This window comes from Thalassophryne amazonica, chromosome 10, assembly GCF_902500255.1.
Source record: "Thalassophryne amazonica chromosome 10, fThaAma1.1, whole genome shotgun sequence".
Lineage (NCBI taxonomy): Eukaryota > Metazoa > Chordata > Actinopteri > Batrachoidiformes > Batrachoididae > Thalassophryne > Thalassophryne amazonica.
In genome coordinates, this window is record NC_047112.1 from 10,680,110 (window position 1) to 10,704,245 (window position 24,136).

Consider the following 24,136-nt stretch of genomic DNA (forward strand, 5'->3'; position numbering starts at 1 on the left):
AAACAAATAGGTGAGGAGACAGACAAAGGACACAAACAGGGATGGACTCACCTGGCAGGGATCAGGGAAACCGGGGCCTCCTCCTGGTGCTGGGCCTGGGGGTGGCTCACAGGCTAATGCCTGGTGGTCGGGTCTACCACTGTGGGACTCGGTTGGGCTCGGCCCGAATAAACAACACTGTCTTCTCCATGTGGGCTTGGCTCCTGAAGGAGTCTGAAGAGTGTCTGGTAACCTGTTCGTTTGGTAGTGGACAAATGCCCACATGGACTGACAGTCTGTTATGAAAGCTGACTCTGGGAACAGAGAATATTACCTCTCTGGTGGGGAAAGAGCCTGATCCTGTGTGGGAAGTTGAGTGATACCAACTAGAAATGGTTGGGCTCACCTCCATGCACAGCATAGGCTCTGGAACCTCAGTCCTTGAGAGGGGTTGGACTTTCTCTTTCTATGGAGTTGTCCACAGAAAGAGACATCCATAAGACATCCTTGAGAAATATTTTTTAAACATTGGATAAGCTTTAATCAGTGCTGCCCTGTTTGAATGTTGCTTTTCAGGGTTGGGGGGGCATACTGTTAGACGTGAACCAGTGTCGCTGACCAAACGGTCCCCCTAAAAATCTGTCCCCCCGATGACCCGGTTCATGGATTAAAACCTCATTTCTGCTTCAAACTGCACTCCAGCCATATTTATCTCAGTGAAAGATATGTGAAGATTTTGTACAACAATCATTTCCACATAAATTCAGCATTATTTCACCATAAAAGGCAGCAGAAGCGATCATAGTGCTGCTGCTAAACAAGCTGCTAGCTGATGTGTTCATGGCATGTCAAGCATTTCAAAGTGTCACGGAATTTCACCTTGTTTCTGCTTAAAACTGACTTTAGAATGATTTAAGAAGTTTTACCTTTATCATCTGATGGTTAATAATCCAATTAATCCATTTGATTGCTTTGGGTGAAGAGACTCTGTCTCAGATATGCTGCTGTGGTCCGAAATGACGCATACGCAGATGCAAAAGGTGGACCGATTTTTAGGGGTGGACCGTTCGGTCTGCTACACCGGATAAGCAGCTGAGAATAAATGAATGAATGAATACTTGCATGAGTTGAAAGATGGAATGTATCGTTCAACAAGGCACCAGCTGATTTGAATGGTACATTCCATCATTCATTCATTTATCTGTAAGTCAGGGTGGCAGAGTCTGGAGCCTGTCCCAGCAGTCACTGGATGAGAGGTGGGTTGGACCCTGGACACTCCACCAGTTTTCAATTCACCAAACCTGCCTGTCTTCAGAAGCGGGAGCTGAAGTACCCAGAGGGAACCCACAAGAACACGGGGAGAACTTACAAACTCCACACAGAGAGGATTCATAAAAACCATTTGCATCCTTCACCCCATTTTTTGAAATAAGCAAAGTGCAGCTGGATTCACCGTAAATGCACTAAATGTTATCATGCCCCATCATGATCTGAACATGGGACCCTCCATCTATTATAATGTACAACCTTAAAGCAGGAAACCATCGTTTTCTTTTTGATTATTATGTAGAAATCACATTTTACTGGAAAATAAAAACAAATGAGTAGCAGAGAACATTTTTTTTAAGATTGGCTTGAGTGTTCAACTGAGTCTTTGTCATTCCTTGAAGTTTACAGGTGAGCGAAATGTAATTTCCTACGAACCAAAGTGAACAGACAATCCAAGAACAACAAACCACAAACACACAAGGATAACCAGTGCAAGAAACAGACAATTATAAATCACAAATAGTAAAATAGTGCAACGTGTGTGTGGACAGCGAACGCACACGAGACAGTAGGTAGAGTGCAAAAAGACCAAAGCAGAGTCCAAAATAAGGTGCATTTGTCATAAAAGGAAAGTGACAATGCACAGTCCTTTGTGTATCAAATGTAACAACCCCCCCCCCCCCAAAAGACACCAAGTACACCTCCAACGTGACTGAATCAGCAAATTATACGTGCAAAGGCTTAATTCAGTGTATGAGCATTCAAAAATCAGGTTGTACACTTGTTCAAGGACACGCTAGATTACACATCACTCATTGTTGAGCAACAAACAGGTGATAGAACCCAAGACATTTACAACAAATACATTGGCTGAATCACCCACTGCGACAAAGAATGCAAAGCACGAATTCTTTGGGTTCATCGCTCGTCTGCGAGCTCTGGAATTCACACATTTCTTCATTCTGCCTGCTGATGATGCAGCTTAGCTGCTGCAAACATTACTACAGTGAGAAAGAGAGAATAGAGAGAAACGTTCACACCCACAACCACCAGCCGATGGATGACCTTCGTGACACCGCACAGGCGTTTGTGTCGGTGTTCCTTCTGAATGATTCATCAGAAACTCTTATTCAAATTCTTACTTCACCAGCCAACCTGTGTTTCCTATTATCTTTCAATTTAGTTGGAAAGTTAAGAAAGAAAGTAGAGCACCAGGAAATGGTTCTTTGTTTCATTACCTCAATCAGAGGGGTTCTAATTGTACTTTGTTAGCAAGACCAGTAAACATTGTGAATAAAAACTAAAAACAATGTAAATCGTGACTGCTTTGCAAAAACTAACTGGAAATGCTCAACATTCTGTTCCGTTTAAACACCGGCTGCATTGTGTGTGTGTGTGTCGTGGCCGAGCTGTGGCAGAAGAGAGTTTCAGCTGTGATATTTCAGGCCACTAATTGTGTGTATGTGTGTGCGCACACGTGTGTGTTTTGTGTACATATGTATGTGTGTTGAACCTGGCACATGCAGCTAATTTTTCCGGGTGTCTGCTGATAGCGCCTCCCTAAAAGCAGCAGTAATATACTGTATCCATGTGTTTACTTAATTATGTCTATTTAATTAAGGTTGTTTAAAACGCCCACCCCAAGATAAATAATATATATATATATATATATATATATATATATATATATATATATATATATATATATATATATATATATATATATATATATATATATATATATATTTTTTTTTTTATTAAAGTTGTTTAAACACCCACCCTAATATACACTCACTCATCTTCAACCGCTTACTCCAATTAAGGGTCACCTTGGGACTGGATTCTATCCCTGCAGGACCTTGGACAGGATACCAGTCTGTTGCAGGGCCACATATAGACAAACAAACTCATCCACACCCGCCCACACACCTATGTACAGTTTAAAGTTTTCAATCCACCGAACCTGCATGTCTCTGGATGTGGGAGGAAGTCGGAGTACCTGGAGAGAACCCACGCAAACATGGGGAGAGCACACAGAAAGGCCACAGGTGGGAAGTGAACCCATGACCTTCTTGCTATGAGGCAACAGTTTTAACCACTAAAGCCCAGGTTACACATAGACCGTTTTGTCCACGGGTAGTACGTAGACCGAAGTTCATGGTAGTTCTGGCTGTTTTCACAGTGGAAAAGGGCGGATAATTTCGCCGGCGTTTTGACTGCCGTACTAGCCGCAAATATGCGGATAAAACGCCGGTAAATCCGCCGAATAAAGCAGAGTTTTGACGCCGTAGCATCCGGCACACGTCAGGCAACGGGGGTTAATACTCAGTTCTATCCTTTACAATCGCAGGTTAAGACGTGCGTGAGAACAGCGGTGTTCTGCTGCCGCCGATAATGCCCTGTGTACCGCTGGATTTATCCAGGCAAATCCCGCGTTACTCCAGGAACTTTTGCTTATAGGCACCGCCCCCAGAGTATAATAGGCTGAAGCAGCTGTCAGTGCAGGGGGAGGGAGTGACAGGGAGCTCATCTCTCAGCCTTTTCTTTTTTCTCCTTTTTTCCCTCCTCAACGTGTTGCTCGTCTGCACCACAGGACTACCCTCTGCTTCTGAACCAGACCTCTTGGTAAGTCCTTGCCGCTGCCAATTTTCTTTTAGGAGGTATACTGGAGCTTCTCTGCAAAATTATCTGGAGCTGGCTGCGAGTGAGAGACCTGCATGCAGCATGTTAGCGTTATTATACTGACCGCCGCCTATCGGCTGTTTGGAACGCCGTTAACCGGGAGGTGGCGTTTAGAACAGCGTACTATCCGCTAGCGCCGCCATTTTATCTGCCTCTGTCGCTGGTAAAACGCCTTTGAGGATGCCGATGTGGGCTCTATCGTCGTTTTACACGCCGTTGGTTAGGGATACAACGCCGGCCGCCAATTACGGCGGTGTAAACTGCGGGACTACAGGAAGGGGCGGGATGACACGGCGATTAAAAAGTATCAAACGCCGTTGTTCGCGTAGTCTCTGTCATCAGGCCACTTCTCCGGGAGCGCTCCCGGAATTATTCGACATGTTGAATAATTTTTTCGACGATTCCCGGTGAAGCCGGAACCAAACCACACCCCCGTGCGCTGGCGTTAACTACGGCGTGTGATCCCTAAAACGGCCCGGAGGAGGCAAAATCTCTGCGGGGACGCTTCCGGGAGAGTACCGTCTATGTGTAAACTGGGCTTAAGCCACCGTGCTGCTGCCTAATATTATATTATCATCTTCCTAAAATAATGGCCTAAGTCATGTTTTGGAGAATATGACTTAGGCCATTATTTTAGAAGGTGACAATATGAGGAAAGGATTTGAACAAGACAAACGGGCAAGTTTTGTGATGAAATCAGACCTTTTGCAAAAAAAGGGTGATCTGACAAACATAATATTGTTCTCTTTCATGCATCCGCCCACTCCATCTTCAGGTGTTCCAACACACAAGTATGGTATATAAAGATAAAAACATGAATGGATAAATACATACAGAAATACCACCTGAACCAGTAGCTTTTCCTTTTTTGTTAGATTCATCTGCTTCCTGTTGGTCATAAACCCCTTTGTGATTTTTGCTGTGGATTCATAAAGCTGAAGACCAGGAAGGTAATAATGCATTTCAAGCCTAAGTGATCTAATGTGCTCTTTGGTAAAATGGAATGTGCAGTAGGGGAAAAGTGATTGGAGGTATTTAGTGGAGGTGAACACTTGGGGACTGCAGGCAGCTCAGCGGATAAGGAGCCATATGCCAATGTGTAAACCTGGGTTCAACCCTCGGTTTGAATTCTGCTTATGCAGCTTGTGCTACCAGTTTGTGTCGTTGCACAAGACAATCTGTATTGTCTCAGTCCACCCACCTGTAAATAGGTACCAGTGTTGCCTGGGAAGTAACCTGCAATGGCATCCTGTCGAGGGGGAGTCACGACTCTTGTCTGGTTCATGCCCGGGAAACTGAAGATAAACACTGGCCCAATGAGACCCAGGCCCTGTAAGGACTTACTAAGGTAAGGAACACATGGGGAGGTAGATGTTAAAGTGGTGGCCTTGAGACCAGAGTTGACTCAGTACAAATCTCTGTCACCCTGGAAAATTACTAAGTGTATTTGGGCAATGTGCTTAATCCCCAAGTTGCTTGCAGCATGTAGTAAGGGCCTTGCATGGCAGGAAGTTCACATCAGTGTTTGTGTGGGTGAATGTGAGGCATCACTGTAAAGTACTTAGTGCTTCTGATTCCGATGGAAGTGTTGAACAAATTCAGTCCATTCCATTTTATGTCAAACTGTACATCACAGCATACGGTGCAAAGAAAACGGTGCACTCCTGCAGGTGCAACTATTAAAAACCAATTTAGGGGAGTAAATATTTGATTTTTTTTTTTTTTTTAATGAAGGTATACCATTTTTTAAATAACCAGATTTTTATGGAACTTGGGGGGAAAAGTGTCTATTTTGGAACAACACCAACACCAACAACAAGAGTGATTGCATTTGGGTGCAAATCTGCAAAAACATCACAAAATACAGCTTGGCTGACTTTTTTATTACAAGATGTTTTGGCCGTTGACAATCATATGAAATCTAAACACTGTTCATTTCATTGTCTCCATTGACTCATCATCAGCTGTAATAATGACCATAAAGCACATTTAGGAAAATTCTAAATATTGTCTGGTGGTGTGCAGTAAGAGACAAATCACCATTTGTCTTTGTCTTTAACATGTAGTATAACACACTTTCACCAATTCAGGTGTTGTGTTCCGCTGCACTGTTGCTTGTAAACAAACCACTGAATTTAAATGATGCAGTTCATTTATAAAACAACTCCACACGAAGCCTCTCAGGTGACTGTGTGATTTGGTGGATGTGATTTTGTCATTGAGCTGCTCACATCGATCATCCAGCAGTGAATCTGTGAGGTGATTATGACCTTCAGTTCCATTCTAATGCTTTACATAATAACCGAGAACAAATGCTTCACGGATTTATTGACAAACGTCGCAGCCACACTTTGCTATTCGAAAATTATTGTAATTCATTTCTCTTGGATTATATTTATGGCTTCTGTGTTAATCCATCAACTCAAATTATTTATCAAACAACCATCTAAACATGTACAATTAGTCAAAGAACCATCCTTCCTTTCAGTCCCACAGGGTGAAATGTGCAGGAGAGAACCATGTGTAACTGAAATTCATGTGCAGCATTTGAGCGGCGGAACATATTTTTTTATATAGTTTTATTCTCTTAGTATAATTCACTGTGCATTATGTGAGTTATTTGTCTGTGTGGGTGGCATATGTCGAGAGTGAAATGCACACACACACACACACACACACACACACACACACACACACACACACACACACACACACACACACACACACACACACACACAAATAAAAAAAAAGGAAAAGCTATTGGTTCAGATGGTATTTACACATATATGTACTGACACATTCATGTTTTTAACTTTATATATATTGCATTGCTGCTTTCATGGAGGTGTTATTGCCAGACCACTGATAACATTAGCTGCATGCACACATACACTCGCACACACACACCTGTGTACCGGGTCACGCTCTTGAAAAATGAGTCACATATCCTTTATGTTGCAGTTGATGCTCCCTTGTAATTGTTGCAATACAATTCATTCAGGGTCCCCTTAAGTTGATGCTATTTTCAGTGGTACCCAATGATTCAGCCCATCACTGTTGACACAAAACAGGTGAAACATGTGATGCTTAATTAATATCAAATGTAATCAAACATATGGGACAAACAGGATGCACAACCTCCTCCACAGGGGATTCTGGAAATGTTCAAGGGCAGACGGAAGGTGAGGAGGTGAAATTGGCGAGTGAGGGTTCACTCGAGTGACTCAGGTTTCAACAGGAACACGTCACAGCTCCTTCACACCCAGTCACATGTTCTCCCACATGTGGCATGTGACATTTAACATACAAGCGCCCTGTCAAGCACCAATGTAGAAGGTCCAGCAGCCCAGATTAAAGTCTGTGTCAGTCAGGTCACATGGCATCTCAGTCTGTGGTGAGAGGGATGTGTAACCTGGACCAGGAATGGAAGTGAGTTGTCCTACACACAGACCAGTGGAGGAGATCAACCACTTCTGTGCAACACATCTGATATGTATGAATCATGTGCCATTTTGCACGTGTACTTCATGTTCTGACAGGTTTCCTGGGTTGCCAAGTCATAGGAGATCTAATCACCGGTGAGGTAGGTAGCAGGAAATGGATGGTGCCATGGCGATGAAATTAAGTTTTGCTGCTACACTCACGAACGTGTGAAACACAGGACTACTCAAATGCTGAATCTTCTGAACTTGACCAGAACTGTCCTACACACAGGGACATTACATGTTATTTTGGTGTCCAAGATAATGTTTTTCCATCATTTATAACCAAGCAGTGCAGAGTCAATCCACTTGGTGCATTAAGTCTCATTAACACTATGTAATGTGAAGCGGCTGACACGGCAGATTCTCAAACATCTCTGTGAAACGATGGAAAAGACACCCTCCAGGGGTCAAAATTCCATTTCAATGCAGATTGACGTAGCTCAGCAGAGAATGCGACGTTGTACTGGCGGAGCTCCATGTTTGGTGATGGTCCACTGACTTACTGTAGGACTTCGATCAATTTTCGGCACCTGAGGGTGGGTGTGTTACCTCTAAGGATGTCCGTCAGAGTCTGCTGATGCTAGCTGCTAGCTGTTGTGGAGGTTTTGTCTGTGGTTTTAAATATTTTATTACACACCTGAAATAATCTGGATTGCTGTGTGGTGACATGCCCCAACGGATTATCTAAAATGTCTCTGCTGCAATATTCACGCTGAGAAAAATGCTCAGGGTATTTAACGTTCTATGCTAACAGTGTTAGCACTTTTAGCAACTATCGGTAGCCTGATCGGCCCCATTAATGAACAATTACAGAGAAAATAAGTGGCCCGCAACTTTTAATGTCCATACCAATGCAGCAAGATGAAGTCCGGATTGAAAAGATGTTCCCGCTAGCTTGGCTAACGGGGAATTCCCTTTTGTCTGACCTGGTAGGGTTCTGGTCTTTAGTGTGAGCAGTCCAGGGTTCAATCCCACCGCCGTCCCGGCCACAAAAGGTCCTACGGTCACAATTGGCGTTGTCGGCAGGATGTGGGTAGTCACAGAACATGCTTAAATGCACCTGTGACTTCGGGATGAAGTCAAAAATGGTGGGGAGATATATAGCAAGATGAAGTCCGGATTGAAAAGACATTCCCGCTAGCTTGGCTAACGGGGAATTCCCCTTTGGTGACCTGGTAGAGCTCTGGTCTTTAGTGCGAGCAGTCCGGGGTTCATTCCCACCGCCGTCCTGGCCACAACGGTCCTACGGTCGCACCAAAATTAATAGTTAGGAGAACCACTGTGCAGTCCCCAAAAAATATGATTTAATAAACACCTAAACCAAGGTTAGCCTGTTAGCTTAGGTGGTTACAACTTGAAAAAAAGCGTGTGTTCAGGCTTCTTTTGTCGCACACTGCGCTACCCCACAATCCACCCCTTTCTGCATTAACGAGTTCACGTCACCTAGCCAGAATCTTCACTGCCATTACTGTCAACATGGCAACGCGCAGATACAGGCTTCATATTGGCTGTTCTGAGTCTCTATGGAGAACCTACAGGTGATGTCGCTCAGGATTTATTCACTGTATATGCACAGTCTATGCTTGTTATCTATCTAACAAGTAGGCTAACTGTTGGCCTAGCCCCGTAGCTTGGCTAGTTAGCTGGTAGCTTGAAAACAGAGGTTGACATGCCTTTTTTTTTTTTGCAACCAAGTGCTTTCTGTTAACACTGTACGTCTGCAGGAAATGTTTTCCGGCTTCACTTTTTTCTTCCACTCCAAATGTCTGATCTTAATGATGATGGATAGCACAATAAACCAGCCACAGATAGAATCCACACCGCTATCCGCTGCAGTGAATGTAGCTGCTCCTAATAGATTTTCCCTTTTTTCTTTTTGTTGGGTGCAGATAAAGCCACGATTCGACTGATGTTTGTCAGCATTTATTTTCCAATAAGGCGTCTTCTGACCACACCGTGAAAAACTATAGCGAAGACAAATAAAAATATACATATTCGGTGAAACTTGTACATAAAATTAAATACAACATCCACATTCAACAAAAATAATCTCACGTACCGTGTGCGCCCTCTACACCAACATATAGGAGTGGCTGGAATTATTTTCCTAATCAAAGTCTTTATTTCACAACTTCCTTTTCTTTATTGCTCCTCATGTTTGTGTCTGCCGTCTCTGCAAGCTCGTCGTCGTTCTTGCTAATTCAGACACGTGACTATTTCCTGCCACTACCCAATTAAACCACCAGAGGTCTGTAGTACAACACAGGTACTCCAATATTGTGTGGATACAAAAATGAATAAATTACAACCTTAAAAAAAAAAAAAAAAAAAAACATAAAAATATAATGACACATTTAACTGCGCCAGCTACACTGCCACCAAAATTACAAATTTCTTATTTACATACAAAATAAAGATTGTAATTTTCAAAACATCAACCTCAAAACTATGTTTTTTTTTTACCTATGTTGACTTATTTTCAACTAGTACCACTAGTTTCTGAACCGGTCGCTCAAGAATAGATAACTGTTTCACACGTTCTCCCCTTTTTCCTAAATCTCTCTGTCCTATCTGAATCTTAACCTTTCGTACCAAGCCATCATCATCCCTTTTAGCCTCTAATACCTTTGCTAATTTCCATTCATTTCTAACAACGTTCTCTTCTTTGACGATCACTACATCTCCCACCTGTACATTTCTTTTGGATGTATGCCATTGTTGTCTTAGGCTTATGGTCGTTAAATACTCTTTGCGCCATCTGTGCCAGAATTGTTCCGACAAATACTGTACTCTCCGCCATCTCCTTCTAGCGTACAAGTCTTCTTTGACAAAATTGCCTGGAGGTGGAAGTGGCACTGACTCTTTCATCGTAAGTAAGTGATTGGGTGTCAAAGGTTCAGCGTCCTTTGGGTCATTGATAGTAACAGTAGTGAGTGGGCGACTGTTTATGATTGACATGGCCTCGTAAAAGAAAGTTCTTAAAGAGGTGTCATCCAGCCTTCTTGTGGCTTGTGCAAGGACAGAACTCAAAACCTTTCTGACACTTCTGATTTGGCGTTCCCAAACACCGCCTCGATGACTCGCTTCAGGAACATTCGTTTGAAAGTCACATTGGTTCTTAGCTAAATAAGAAGCTAACCTATCTTCGTCAAGCTCCAAGAGACCCTTTTCAAACTCATTCCTAGCTCCGACAAAATTTGTACCTTGATCGGATCTAATCTGTCTCACGGCTCCTCTGATCGCTATAAAACATCTTAGGCCATTTATAAATGCATCAGTGGAGAGATCTTCTAACATTTCAATGTGAATAGCTCTGGAGCTTAAACACGTAAACAAAAGACCATAACGTTTGAATTCTTTCCGCCCTTGGTTTGTGTGAAAAGGACCAAAACAATCCATTCCTGTGTAAGTGAAAGGGGGTGAGGGATGTACCCTGTCAGCTGGCAGGTCAGCCATACGCTGTTCCTCTGTTGGCCCTCGTACCTTTCTGCATACAACACAACCTTTGATGTGACGGGCCACTACCTTACTAGCGCCTACTCTCCAATAGCCGCTGGCTCTAAGTGCATTTAATGTCTGGCCTCTACCCTGGTGTTGTGTTTTCTTGTGACAGTGATCAAGAATCAGTCCTTAGGAAGAATAATTGGGTGTCTCAAGTCAAAAGATGCTGAGGATTTTCTCAACCTCCCTCCTACCCTAAGTAGGTCATTGTCAACAAAGGGGTCAAGTTGGTACAACTTATGGGTCTTGGGCAATTTGCTTGCCTTATGACTCAACTGTTTAATTTCTTGTTCAAAAGCTTGTCTTTGTGCTACCCGAATAAGAGCTAAAGAAGCTACTCGTCTCTCTTCGACACTAATGGGCTGCAATTTATATGTTTTGCCAAGTCTTTTTATCCTTGCAACAACATTGAGTGCTGTGTTCCAGTCAGAAAACCTAGTGAACCTATCAAGAAAATTGTCTCTCTCTAAAACATTAGTTTTAAGAACTTTCACTTCAGGGTCCCCCAGTAAAAGCTCTGGGGAAAGAGGTTTTGTACCAAGTTCTCGTTGCCATAGAAATCTAGGTCCTTTGAGCCAGTTTGAGTCAATGAGCTCTGCCACCTTGAGACCTCTAGAAGCATGATCTGCTGGATTTTGATCTGTTTCTATGTAGAACCACTGTTTTGGATCTATAAAGTCTCTTACTTTCTGTACTCGATTGGCGACAAAAACATGAAAGCGCCTGGCTTAATTTTTAATGTACCCAAGTACTACCTGGGAATCAGTCCAGAAAAATTCCTTGTCAATTTTTAGCTCAAGCTCTGTTCTCAGGAATTTACTTACTCCTGCTGAGACTGTAGCCGCAGTGAGCTCGAGACGTGGTATTATGACTACTCTACTCGGGGCCACTCTGGCCTTTCCCATAACCAGAGCACAGTGTACTTTGTCTTCAGCAACAACCCTTATGTATGAGCACTGCCCGTAGCCACTGCTGCTGGCATCGGAGAAATGATGCAGCTCAATTCTTTGTAATGTGCCCATGTCATCAGGAATGAAGCATCTTGGTATTTGAATCTTTGGTAGATTTTCCAGATCATTTAACCATATTTTCCATTTGGTTTCCAATGCAGGGGGAATAGGTTCATCCCATCCTATGCCACGCTTGCACATTTCCTGTAGCACTTGTTTCCCCGTTAGAATGTATGGAGAAAGAAATCCTAATGGATCATACACACTTGCAACTGTTGCCAGGATTCCTCGCCGTGTGGCAGGTTTTTCTTTGAGCACAACATTGAATGACAATGAATCTGCCTCAACATTCCATTTTACTCCCAGAACACTTTGCATTGGAATGTCAGAATAGTTCAAATTGACATCTTTGCCACTATTAGCATGCTCTGACTGTGGTACGACCTCTAACACCTCCTTTTTGTTGCAAACAAATTTGTGTAAGCGCAATTTTCCCTTTGCACAGATCTCTTGAGCTTGACTGACCAACTGTTTTGCCTTTTGGACTGAATCAACACTGATTAATCCGTCATCCACGTAAATGTTTTTGGAAATAAAGCTGGCTGCCAATGGATAGGCCTTTTCATGTTCTCGAGCAAGGTATTTCATGCCGTAGTTTGCGCATCCTGGTGATGATGCTGCTCCAAAAATATGAACACGCATGCGGTACTCTTTGGGCTCTGCATTAGTGTTCCCATTCTGCCACCACAGGAATCTTAAGAAGTCTCTGTCTTCTGGAGTGACATGAAAGCGGTGGAACATTTTCTCTACGTCACATGTAATGGCGATTTGGTGTTGTCTAAATCTGCAGAGTACCCCAATGAGAGTATTGATCAAGTCTGGGCCTGTGAGAAGGTGGTCATTTAGTGAGGTGTTCTCACATTTAGCAGAGCAGTCGAATACAACTCTTATTTTCTCTGGTTTTCTGGGATGGTATACCCCATGGTGAGGTATATACCATGTGATGCCATCTGCAGACATGTCAGCTGCTTCCTCTGCATCACCATCCTGAAAGACACTATTCATAAATCTCACATAGTCCTGTGCATGCTTGGGATTTCTTTCCATTTTTGCTTTCAAATGTTTCAGGCGTATTGTTGCCAGCTGTTTATTATTTGGAAGCTGTGGACGCTCTCTGAAAGGTAAAGGCATTTCCAAATGGCCTTCCTCATTGAAGTGTATGTTTTCATTCAAAATCTGCAAAAACTGAATGTCCTCTTGTGATAGGTTTCCTTCTTCAGGATTTGTGTCCAGAAAATCAGTTTCCAGGACTTTAATCACAGAAGAGGGTGTGATAGATGGCACCTCTTTAAGAGTAGTGCGATAGCATACTCCAGTTACTTCCACTGACCTTGTCCAAGGTTTACCTGATCCCACTATACTCCAACCTAGGTCTGTTTTAATTGCATAGGGATCATAGTCATTGCCCGGTATTACCTTTCTTGGTTTTAGAGCTCTTGCACAATCGTAACCAATTAGAAGTGCTGCAGGGCAGTCTAACAGTTCTTGCATCTCCTCAGCGATACTTTGGAGATGTGCCCATCCCTTTGCCGTTTCACGAGTGGGAATGCTGTTTTGTTCAAGTGGAATGTACTCACGAGTGTATGTGGGTGGTAGCTCAATGTACTCTTGTGAATGGTACCCTCTTACTTTTAGTCCATCCACTCTCTGACTCTGTACAATAGATCCCCTGTCTGTCATTGTAGTCAGTTTTAACTTGACTGGTTCTGTAAATGCTTGAATTTTTTCGCAGATATCTCGGGCAATGAACGTATTGCTGCTTTGAGTGTCTAGCAGTGCGTAAACCAAGATTTCAAGTCCATTACCTTCCGCACAAGATAGCCACACTGGGATGATCATTGACGTTCGATCGCTATTGTCCACTTTCACGTTGTTTGACACGGCAGCAGCATTGTCCTCTGATAGTGGCATTTCAGGTTTGTCTACTTGTAAGCGGTCCTCATGAAGTGGAGTAGGATGGGTTTTTCTACAAACATTACAAGTAGCCCTTTGACGCCAATCTTTTGACAAGTGACCAACTCTGAGGCAGCTGAAGCACATGTTATTCTCAGTGACAAATTTTTTCTTCTCTTCAAGTGACATTTCTGCAGATTTTCCACATTTGTAGATAAAGTGACTTTGCTTACAACAGATACATTCGATTCGTCTTTTGTTCTGAGCAGCAGAAAGGCTAGGTTTGAATCCCTTGTTATTCTGAGTACTTGTAGCCCTTGCATTTTTGTTAACCTTTGTTGTAGTTGTTAGAACACTAGCCTTAAGGTGCCTGTGTTCTTTATCTGGTTTGTCAAATGTCTTTAACGCAAACAGTGAGGAGACTGGGTTGCATGCTATGCATGCTTCTTCAGCCACAAAGTCAGCAAATTTAGCAAAACTTGGATATTCCTTCCTTTCATCCAATGCTTTGGTCACATGTCTATTCCAGCGAGTCGTTGCCCAATCCGGACGTTTTAAGAGTATTTTTTTGATTTTCCTCACAATCGTCTAAGACCCTAAGACCTTGTACATGGGGCATAGCGTTTTTACATGAAATGAGGAAATCACTGAATTCTCTTAATTTAAGCGACTCTTTTGACCCAATCTTAGGCCAACTGCTTAGTTTTCCTCTGAAAGCTCTCTGAACTACAAAGGGATGGCCATAACGTTTGTTTAAGGCATCCCAAGCCTGAACATAGGCTTCCTGATCACTTCTGTAAAATGTCCCTTCCAATACACTAAGTGCTTCCCCATTTATCTACTTCTTGAGATAGAAAAGCTGATGTGCTGAATCTACACAATTCTTCTCTATGAGAGCCTTAAAGCAAGTGCTCCACTCTGTGAACTTTAGCGGATCTCCATTAAATACAAATGGTTCTGGGGCTGGAAGTCTAGTCATAGTGAGTGATTCCTTTAACGCTTGGACTAGAGAAACTTCACTATCTTTTGTTAACATTTTACAATCACTAGACTGTGGGACTGACGCACCTTGAGAAATCTGCTTATTTTTAAACTCAGAGTAAGCAGCTGAAGCTGGTTTCTGAGGAACTTGTTGGCGAGGGATACTGTGTTGCTGTATTGGATGCTGACTTGAAGTGACTTTTATTTCACTATCTTTTCTTTCAGCATTTACTTTTGATTCCTCTTCAGCATACACATGGTATTCTGCCTCGATTGCCTCAGATCCCTCTGATTTTCCAGCATTTTTAGCCTTTCCTGCTGAGCAAGAATTTCTTGCCTCTGAACTGAGATTTCCATTTCTCTGCTTATTTCAGCTCGTTTTGAAGCTAAACGTGCAGCTGCTTCTGCCCTTTTTGCAGAAACATTAGTGCTGTGCTCACTAACACTGTTGTACTGACTCCTTTCAGCCCGTGACACTGTTGATCCATATATTGACCATGCATCCTCTCTTTGCAGTAACTGAAAGAGTGATTCCTTTGCAGCTTGTGCGTCAAACTCCGTGTCAACATCTGCATAACGTCTCTTCAAAAGTATAATGATGTCAGTGGAAACTGCATTGCAACTGTCCGTTTTTCTTCTTATATCCTATGATGGCACAGTTAGTGAATGCAAAGCAGAATAGTTTTGTTTTAAATCTGACTCACAAGCTTCAACCTTCTGAATCATGTCACTTAGCTCAGCTTTAGAGCACTCTACTTTCAGTTTAGACCTTACAAATTGAACTTCTGCCTTAAAGTGCACATATTTTGACATAAAACTTCTTTCTTTGTTTATTATGTCATCCCTTTTAAGTTCTAACATTTTCTCAGTCGGCCGTCTATCTCTTTCTGAACGCCTAAGTTCTGTTTGAACTTCATTTGTTGGTTGGGGTTGCCCTATTCTGTGTATTTCAAGATCTGCATAGATCTCCCCTAAGCGAGCTTCAATGTCATCTCTAACTGAATCTTGAAGTTCATTCTGTAATTCAGCCACTAATTGAGCCTTTTCTGCTTCTAGAGCTGCAATTACTTCCTCTAACACACGACTATCTGAAGTACTCTGATCCATCTCAAAAATATTGTACAGTGAACCTAATGCAACACAATATTTTGAGTAGCAAACGAAACCCGTAACAGCACAGGATAAACTTAAAACATATTCAGAAAACAATTTACAGTATTATCAACTCTTCTCTCTTTTTGTTTTGTATTTTTGGTTAATATGATCAAACTCTGTAGGTACAGTCTGACCTGATATCCTTTAGGAACTGTTGCTTACTGTAGAATTGCACTGTGTTAAGATGTAGCTTTAGTTTGTTTCTATTCAACTGGAAAAGCTGTCTGAGTTTGTAAATCCAGCTGCTGCAGGGTGATGGAGTCTGATTTCCACATTAATCTTGATTCCTTGAAGCAGGGTCTCGCAGGTGCCACGCTGCTCTCTGGTTCCTCTCTCACACCGGCAGGGTCAGACCACGTTGTTTCCTCGCTGTTTCGTGGGACACGTGTTGCACCGTCACCGACAGCATGCAGCAGGCTAGGACACGATCTTCAATTGGCACAAAATGGGCCACGTTTTTCACTGTAGCTGCTCCTAATAGATTTTCCCTTTTTTCTTTTTGTTGGGTGCAGATAAAGCCACGATTCAACTGATGTTTGTCAGCATTTATTTTCCAATAAGGCGTCTTCTGACCACACCGTGAAAAACTATAGCGAAGACAAATAAAAATATACATATTCGGTGAAACTTGTACATAAAATTAAATACAACATCCACATTCAACAAAAATAATCTCACGTACCGTGTGCGCCCTCTACACCAACATACGAGGTCTATTAGAAAAGTATCCGACCTTATTATTTTTTCAAAAACCATATGGATTTGAATCACGTGTGATTACATCAGACATGCTTGAACCCTCGTGGGCATGCGAGAGTTTTTTCACGCCTGTCGGTTACGTCATTCGCCTGTGGGCAGTCTTTGAGTGAGGAGTTGTCCACCCGCTCGTCGATTTTTTTCATTGTTTAGGAATGGCTCAGAGACTGTTGCTTTGTTTGATCAAAATTTTTTCAAAACTGTAAGGCACAACTGAGTGGACACCATTCAATAAATTCAGCTGGTTTTCGGTAAAAATTTTAACGGCTGATGAGAGATTTTGGTCTGGTAGTGTCGCTTTAAGGACGGTCCACGGCGCCTGACGGCGATCTGCGCTTCGAGGCAGCAGCGTCTCGCCGTTTCAAGTTGAAAACTTCCACATTTCAGGCTCTGTTGACGCAGTAAGTCGTCAGAGAACAGAGAACTTTCAGAAGAAGTCGGCATGAGGAGTTTATTCGGACATTCCATTGTTAACGGTCATTTTGTAATGAAAGAACGTGCGGGCAGAGTCGCATGTCGGGCCGGACCCGACCGCGGGGGGTCGCGGCAGGAAAAACACCTCCGTTGGAAATCTTAACGGGCAAGTTGGAACATGCCCAAGCTGTTAAACAATTTCTCAGTTACTCACTTGTTGAAAGCCATTAAAAGCCGCCTGAATTCTACAAATGGTTTTCAACACGGAGGTGTTTTTCCTGTCGCGGCGCACACAGATTTGCCGAGTCGTCACGGAAACGACTCGGCGAATTTGTGCGTACGTCTTTCATTAAAAAAATGTCCTTAAACAGTGGAATGTCCGCATAAATTCCTCATGCCGGCCTCTTCTGAATCTTCTCTGTTCTCTCACGATGTCCTGGGTGAATTAAGCCTTAAATTAGGATGTTTTCAGCTCTAAACAGGCCGACGGCGCCTGGAAGCACTGCAGGACGTCCCGCTCCGTGGGAAGTCCTTACACCGACAGAAACACCCCATAATCTCTCATCAGCCGTTAAACTTTTCACAGAAAACCAGCTTAATTTCTCGAATAGTGTCCACTCGGATATTCCTCACAGGTCCAGAAAAAATTTTGATAAAGCAACGCGCGCCGTCTCGAGCAGCGTGTGAAAGAAAGGAATACAGCCGAGAGGGCGGGACCACATCTCACTCAAGGCCTGCCCACAGGGAAATGACGTCACCGACACGCATGAAAAAACTCACGCATGCGCATGAGGGTTCAAGCATGATTGGTGTAATCGCATGTCATTCAAATCCATATAGTTAAAAAAATAAAAGGGTCGGTTTATTATCTAAGAGACCTCGTATAGGAGTGGCTGGAATTATTTTCCTAATCAAAGTCTTTATTTCACAACTTCCTTTTCTTTATTGCTCCTCGTGTTTGTGTCTGCCGTCTCTGCAAGCTCGTCGTCGTTCTTGCTAATTCAGACACGTGACTATTTCCTGCCACTACCCAATTAAACCACCAGAGGTCTGTAGTACAACACAGGTACTCCAATATTGTGTGGATACAAAAATGAATAAATTACAACCTTAAACACAAAAAAAACCCCCAAAAAACATAAAAATATAATGACACATTTAACTGCGCCAGCTACAGTGAATGTTTAAGGAAACCTGATGCAGGAAGCAGTCAGTTGACATGTAGGTCTATTAAATGTTACTGGAGCAACAGACACGTCATCACCAAGATATGCCCAATTAACGGATCCAATATGCCAGCTCATTTCAGCTAATAGCCAATGCTGCTCTCCGTCTTCATTAGCTTGCGCTCATAATTATGGGCCAGGTCAAAGCTGAGCACACATTCATTCATATGATTATTTGTTGAGTCATTTTCTCTTCTGTCTGTCAATCTGTCAGGCTGCTGAGGAACACATTTAAAAACAGAAATGGCAACAATAATGCACATTCAGATGCACATGGATTTTTCCTCTAAAACATGGATTTCTCCTGTAAAACATGACCTTTGTATGATGTAAAATTACACTGACAAAATCTGATTTTTCTGGAAAAAGGCTGGAGCTTCAACAAAAAAAAAAAAAAAAAAAAAAAAAGGGGTTGGGGGGTATCTTTACCTGGCAACAGCTAAAGAAATTGTCTTTTTCCAGTAATTAATAAAACTTAGAAAAGCTGCAAAGACCCCAGGTGAGCATTAACTCTGCCTGAAAGACTTCTGCAGAAAAAACAACCCAGTGATATTGTCATGAAAACTGCAAAGTGTTCATCATCATCATTCTAATACATTACCTTTTCAGTTGCATAGAATTAAAAGTGAAAAAGTAAAAAAAAACAAAAAAAACCTGTCAGGAAAATCTGAATAATTTCGTGACGGGAGGACGAAAAACAAACAAACAAACAAACAAAAAAACGTGAGACTGGGCTGGACAACAACAACAACAAAAAAACAGAGTAAATGAGCCAAATTAATTCTTATTCTGAGTTCTGTATTTTCCAGAGTCCAAGTCGCACCTGCTCAAAAATGCCTCCTGAAGAGTAAAAACCCATATGTAAGTCGCAGTGGAGTATAAATCATATATAAGTATAAGTCATATTTTCAGGTCTTTAATCTGGGATTATTGTGCATTGATGTAGTATACTTTTTATTACTGGCATTTATTTTTTTATTATTAACGTTTGTTTAGTGTTTTGATTCCTATATAAATAGTCATTTTTATCATTATTTGTTGTGAAAGTGTAGGAACACGGACCCACAACAGGGGGCGCAAATGAACGGACAATGGAGGAATCAAATAACACTGTTTTTACTGTTGTGAAAACAGGCACAACAACACAGCCGATTACAATATTGCGACTAAGTCCAATAACAACGGTGTCGTGTGGGCAGGCTCGACGATAGGAGACGTCTGTCCAAGTCGAACCGGAACCACCCCGATTTCCTCTGCCACCGAACCCCGGGAATACTGGAGCCGCCAAGTCCCGAATCCCCAGGTGGCCACTGCCTCCGCTCGTCGGATCCGGTACTGCTGGCAAGGAACAAAAACAGTCAGGTGTGGATGCGGCTGCACCCAGCAACACGGAGGGTGGCGAGTCCACCTCCACCTCTCGTTAACAATGATACAGGAGTGTAGGAAGGTGAGTACTTATCCGAATGTGTTCAGTAGTCAGCTGTCCTACAAATGCTCAACAAGAATTACAACAATGGTTAGTTTGTATGTATGGGCAGAGATTGTTACCTCTTTGGTTAGGCGATATCTCGGCAAATGAGGTGGAGATGCTGTCCTGCTGATATACCTCCGTATTAATTGGGATCAGCTGTCTCCAGTGATGGATGACAGCTGTCATCCTGGCTGCTCCCGTAAGGCGGCAGCGCCCTCCGGTGCCTGGAGCCCGCACTCCAGGCAGGGCGCCCTCTAGTGGTGGTGGGCCAGCAGTACCTCCTCTTCAGCGGCCCACACAACAGGACCCCCCCCTCAACGGGCGCCTCCTGGCGCACGACCGGGTTTGTCAGGGTGGCGACGGTAGAAGTCGGCCAGGAGGGCCGGGTCCAGGATGAAGCCCTTCTTCACCCAGGAGCGTTCTTCGGGGCCGTACCCCTCCCAGTCCACCAGATACTGAAAACCCCGGCCCATCCGTCAGACGTCGAGGAGCCGGCGCACGGTCCAAGCCGGCTCTCCGTCGATGATCCGGGCAGGAGGTGGCGCCGGACCCGGAGTGCAGAGGGGTGAGGTGTGATGGGGTTTAATCCTGGACACATGGAATACTGGATGAATCCGCAGTGAGGCCGGAAGCTGGAGCCTCACTGCGGCGGGATTGATGACCTTGAGTATCCTGTAAGGGCCGATGTATCGTTCTTGCAGTTTTGGGGAGTCCACTTGAAGGGGAATGTCCTTGGTGGACAACCACACTTCCTGCCCAGGACGATACGTGGGAGCCGGGGCCCGCCGCCGGTCTGCATGGTTCTTTGCCCTCGTCCGGGCCTTTAACAAAGCAGAACGGGCGGCACGCCACACCCGACGGCACTTCCGTAGGTGGGCCTGGACCGAGGGCACACCGACCTCTCCCTCAACCACCGGAAACAAGGGGGGCTGATACCCCAAGCACACCTCAAACGGGGAGAGGCCGGTGGCTGATGACACTTGACTGTTGTGGGCGTACTCGATCCAGGCCAGGTGGGTACTCCAGGCCGTCGGGTGCGTGGCTGTCACACAGCGTAGGGTCTGCTCCATCTCCTGGTTGGCCCGTTCTGCTTGTCCGTTGGTCTGGGGGTGATACCCGGACGAGAGACTGACCGTGGCCCCCAGTTCCCGGCAAAAGCTCCTCCAAACATGCGAGGAGAACTGGGGACCGCGATCGGAGACGATGTCTGATGGTATCCCATGCAGACGGACGATGTGGTGGACTAGGAGGTCCGCTGTCTCCTGGGCCATTGGTAGCTTCGGGAGGGCCACGAAGTGGGCCGCCTTGGAGAATCGGTCCACTATCGTGAGAATGACGGTGTTTCCCTGGGACGGCGGGAGACCCGTGACAAAATCCAGGACGATGTGAGACCAGGGGCGATGAGGCACGGGCAGCGGCTGTAGCAATCCCGATGTCTTGCGGTGGCCGGCCTTGCCCCTGGCGCAGGTGGTACAGGCCTGGATGTAACCCCGGACGTCGGCCTCCAGGGACACCCACCAGAAGCGCTGCTGGACGACTGCCACGGTTCTTCGCACCCCAGGATGACAGGAGAGCTTAGAACCGTGACAGAAGTCCAGAACTGCAGCCCTGGCTTCTGGTGGGACGTAGAGTTTGTTCTTCGGTCCGGTTCCGGGGTCCGGGTCTCGTGTCAGGGCCTCCCGGACGGTCTTCTCCACGTCCCAGGTGAGGGCGGCCACGATAGCGGACTCCGGGATGATGGGATCCGGGGGATCCGACGACTCCGTTTTGACCTCATCTTCATGTACCCGGGACAAAGCATCCGATCTTTGGTTTTTGGTCCCGGGACGGTAGGTGATCCGGAAGTCAAAACGGCCGAAGAACAGTGACCAGCGGGCTTGCCTGGGATTCAGCCGCTTGGCGGTCCTGATATACTCCAGGTTCTGGTGGTCAGTGAAAACCGTGAATGGCACAGACGTTCCCTCCAACAGATGTCTCCACTCCTCAAGAGCCTCTTTCACCGCAAGGAGCTCTCGATTGCCGACGTCATAGTTCCGTTCGGCTGGGGTCAACCTGCGGGAAAAATAGGCACACGGGTGAAGGACCTTATCGGTCTTCCCGCTCTGGGACAGCACGGCTCCTATCCCTGAGTCCGAGGCGTCCACTTCAACCACTAACTGGCGACTAGGATCGGGCTGCACCAGAACAGGTGCAGACGAGAAGCGCAGTTTCAACTCCTTGAATGCGGCATCGCACCGATCCGACCAGGTGAAGGGGACTTTTGGTGAGGTCAGGGCTGTCAGGGGGCTAACTACCTGACTGTAGCCCTTAATGAACCTCTTGTAGAAATTAGCGAAGCCTAGGAACTGTTGCAACTTCCTACGGCTTGTGGGTTGGGGCCAGTCTCTCACCGCCGCAACCTTGGCCGGATCAGGAGCGACGGAGTTGGAGGAGATGATGAACCCCAGGAAGGACAAAGACGTGCGGTGGAACTCACACTTCTCGCCCTTCACAAACAGCCGGTTCTCCAACAACCGCTGCAGGACCTGACGTACATGCCGGACATGAGTCTCAGGATCCGGAGAAAAGATGAGTATATCGTCTAGATATACGAAGACGAACCGGTGCAGGAAATCCCGCAAGACATCATTAACTAATGCTTGGAATGTCGCGGGGGCGTTTGTGAGGCCGAACGGCATGACCAGGTACTCAAAGTGACCTAAGGGGGTGTTAAATGCCGTTTTCCACTCGTCTCCCTTCCGGATCCGAACCAGATGATACGCATTTCTAAGATCAAGCTTGGTGAAGATTTGGGCTCCATGCAGGGGCGTGAACACCGAATCCAACAGGGGCAACGGGTATCGGTTGCGAACCGTGATCTCGTTCAGCCCCCTATAATCAATGCATGGACGAAGTCCGCCGTCTTTTTTACCCACAAAAAAGAAACCTGCGCCCATCGGGGAGGTGGAATTCCGGATCAACCCGGCAGCTAATGAGTCCCGGATGTAGGTCTCCATTGATTCACGCTCAGGCCGTGAGAGGTTGTACAGTCTACTGGACGGGTACTCACTGCCCGGAACCAAATCAATGGCACAATCATACGGACGGTGGGGGGGAAGTGTGAGAGCCAGATCCTTGCTGAACACGTCGACAAGGTCGTGGTACTCCACCGGCACCGTCCCCAGATTGGGCGGGACTCTGACCTCCTCCTTAGCCTGGGAGCCGGGAGGAACCGAGGAACCTAGACACACCCGATGGCAGGTCTCGCTCCACTGAACCACTACCCCGGACGGCCAATCGATCCGGGGATTGTGCTTCAACATCCAGGGAAATCCTAAAACCACACGGGAGGTGGCCTGAGTCACAAAAAACTCGATCACCTCCCGGTGATTTCCTGACACCACCAGAGTTACAGGTGGTGTCTTATACGTGATCGGTGGGAGTAGGGAGCCATCTAGTGCCCGAACCTGTACAGGCGAGGTCAGCGCCACCAGAGGGAGCCCTATCTCCCTGGCCCATCTGCTGTCCAACAGATTCCCCTCAGAGCCCGTGTCCACCAGTGCTGGGGCCTTCAGGGTTGAGTCCTCATACAGGATCGTGACTGGGAGTCGTGTAGCAATGTGGGTGTGTCCCACGTGAATGTCTCGACCCACCCCTAGCCCAGTCTCTAGGGGCGGTCGTTTGGAGTTTGACCGCTCGGGGCAGTCTCTGACGTGGTGCTCTGTCGAGCCACAAACAAAACAAGCTCCGTGGGCCTGCCTCCTCTGTGCATCTGGTGCCCTAAATGTTGCCCTACTCGTGTCTTTAGCTTCGTCAGCAGGGGGAGCTGTGGCCCCACGGAGCGCAGGGGCCGTGGAGCGTGGGGAAGGCGGAGCGCGGTCGGATCCGGAAGGGAGAGGGACGGCGCGTGCCCGGCCACGCCCTTCGTCTCGTTCCCGCCGACGTTCTTCTAACCGGTTGTCTAACCGTATGACAAGATCGATTAGCCCGTCTAAATCCCGCGGTTCGTCCTTAGCCACCAGGTGCTCCTTGAGAACCAACGACAGTCCGTTTACAAAGGCGGCGCGGAGGGCAGTGCTATTCCAGCCGGACCTCGCAGCCGCGATGCGGAAGTCGACTGCATAGGCAGCTGCGCGCCGACGCCCCTGTCTCATCGACAGTAGCACGGTTGAAGCGGTTTCTCCTCTATTGGTGTGATCGAACACGATTCTGAACTCCCTCACAAACCCATCATATGTCTGAAGGAGCCGTGACTTTTGCTCCCAAAGCGCTGTAGCCCAAGCGCGTGCCTCGCCGTGAAGCAGGTTTATTACATAAGCTACCTTGCTAGCATCG